Here is a 2,894-nt window from a genome sequence, read left to right as displayed (position 1 = left end):
GAGCATTTGAGAATTGTTCTGCAGACTCTAAAAGAGAAGAAATTGTATGCTAAATTGTCCAAGTGTGAGTTCTGGTTGAATGAGATTGCATTCCTTGGACATGTAGTATCAGTTGAAGGGATTAGAGTGGATCCCAAGAAGATTAAAGCAGTGATGGAATGGAAGCCTCCCAGAAATACAACTGAGATCAGAAGTTTCTTAGGGTTAGCTGGATATTATAGAAGATTTGTAAAGGGATTTTCCCTGATAGCTGCTCCAATGACCAAATTACTACACAAGAATATGAAATTTGACTGGAATGACAAGTGTCAAGCCAGTTTTGAGAGGCTGAATGCTATGTTAACAGAGGCACTAGTGTTAACACAATGAGTGTCGGGAAAAGACTTTATAGTCTACAGTGATTCCTCAAATAATGGGTTAGGGTGTGTACTCATGCAAGAAGGGAAAGTAGTCGCATATGCTTCTAGGCAGTTAAGGCCATATGAAAAGAATTACCCTACTCATGATTTGGAGTTAACAGCAATTATCTTTGCATTGAAGATATAGAGGCATTACTTGTATGGAGAAAAATGCTACATATACACAGACCATAAAGAGTCTGAAGTATCTGCCAACCCAGAAGGAACTTAATTTGAGATAGAGACGATGGATTGAATTCCTGAAAGATTATAATTGTGTGATTGACTACTACCTTGGGAAGGCAAACGTAGTCGTTGATGCCTTAAGCAGAAAATCTGTTGTAGCATTATGATCTTTGAATGCCTAACTGTCCTTAACTTATGACGGAGTTATTTTGGTTGAGTTGCAAGTGAAGCCGAATCTGTTACAACAGATACAGGATGGGCAGAAGACAGATGAGAAATTAATGGCTGTTATGGGCAAAATCACTGAAGGAAAGGAAACTGAAAATGAAGTGAAAGAAAGTGGGTGCCTGTACTATAAAGAAAGAGTATGTGTACCAGATGATAAAGAGTTAAAAACCAGTATTCTGAGAGAAGCACATAATAGTGTGTATGCTATGCACCCAGGAAGCACAAAAATGTACCATGACCTGAAACTTCAATACTGGTGGCCAGGTATAAAGAAGGATATAACTGACTATGTAACTAGATGTCTGACATGTCAGCAAGTCAAAGCAGAACACCAAGTTCCATCAGGTTTGTTACAGCCCATAAACATACCTGAATGGAAATGGGATCGAATCACTATAGATTTTATTAGTGGTCTGCCACTCACTCAGAAGAAGCATGATGTAGCATGGGTGATTGTGGATAGGTTGACCAAATCAACACATTTTCTGCCAGTCAAAACTGACTACTCACTGAAAAAGCTAATAGAATTGTACATCAATGAGATAGTTAGACTACATGGAATTCTGCTTTCCATTATATCTGATAGAGACCCGAGGTTTACATCTAGATTTTAGAAGAAATTTCAAGAATCCTTGGGCACACAACTCCATTTTAATACGGCTTTTCATCCTCATATGGATGGACAGTCAGAAAGAATAATCCAGGTAAATTTTAAAACTCATTGAGTTATTGTAAATAATAAATTAAACTGATAATGATAATAATAACCGAACATATGTGATAGGTCCTCGAGGATATGCTGAGGAGTTGTGTTATTGAGTTTGAAGGAAGCTGGGATAGATACCTTCCATTGGCAGAATTTGCATACAACAATAGCTATCAAGCTAGCATACAAATGGCACCCTATGAAGCATTGTATGGGAGAAAATGCAGAACACTTGTATGTTGGATTGAATTGGGTGAAGATAAGCTAGTGGGGCCAGACCTGGTAAAATAGACAGAGGAAAAGATGAAACTGATAAAGGCCAATTTGAAAGTTACCTCAGACTGACATAAATCTATGCTGACTTGAAAAGAAAGGACATTGAGTATGAAGTTGGCGAGAAGGTATTTCTCAAAGTATCACCGTGGAAGAAAGTGTTGAAATTTAGGAAAAAGGGAAAATTAAGCCCTAGGTTTATTGGCCCATATGAAGTTATTGAACGTGTGGGACCAGTAGCCTACAGATTAGCCTTACCACCTGAGCTGGACAAGATACATAATGTGTTCCATGTCTCGATGCTCAGAAGATACAGATAAGATCCTTCACATGTTATCTCAGCATAAGAAATTGTGGTACAACCTGACCTGACATATTAAGAAGAACCGATTAAAATCTTGGCACGAGAGGTAAAAGAGCTCAGAAATAAGAAAATTTCACTAGTGAAAATCCTATGGAGGCACCATAACATGGAAGAGGCAACATGAGAGAGCGAGGAGACAATGAGGCAACAGTTCCCTCAGCTCTTCACATCAGGTAAATTTCGAGGACGAAATTTTTATTTAGAGGGGAAGAGTTGTAACATCCTCCCTGTACGTTCTGTTGCTCCGGTGACCTAATGTCAGTCCAGGCAAGTCAGGATGTCTGGAATTATACTTTAGTGATAGTGAACAGACATATAATGATAAAATAAATAAAAATAAAATACAAGAAAAATTAAAGAAAAATAAAAGAGAGAAAATGAAACTAAGTTAAACGAGCCGACACCATAGCGATGGGTGACCACACCGGGAAGTTATGGAGAAGGCAATTGCCGACTCCAGGACTGCGTGGAACCCTCGAAATTAAATTTTGAGACATAATTAAATGTTTATTGAAATATAATTGACATTAGAAATATCAAAGAAAAATTAATAAATTAGTACAAAGAAAAATGAAAAATCGAGAAATAGATAAAAATCGGTATTACCGAAAAATCAGGAATATAATCCGAAGAGGGGCATTTTGGTCATTTGACACCTAGAGTTGCCTTTTGACCTCAATGTCCATTAAAAATAAATGATATTACACTTTAGAAATGTCATGAAAAATTAGATTGTGAT

This window comes from Hevea brasiliensis, chromosome 5, assembly GCF_030052815.1.
Source record: "Hevea brasiliensis isolate MT/VB/25A 57/8 chromosome 5, ASM3005281v1, whole genome shotgun sequence".
Lineage (NCBI taxonomy): Eukaryota > Viridiplantae > Streptophyta > Magnoliopsida > Malpighiales > Euphorbiaceae > Hevea > Hevea brasiliensis.
This window is presented reverse-complemented; position numbering follows the sequence as displayed.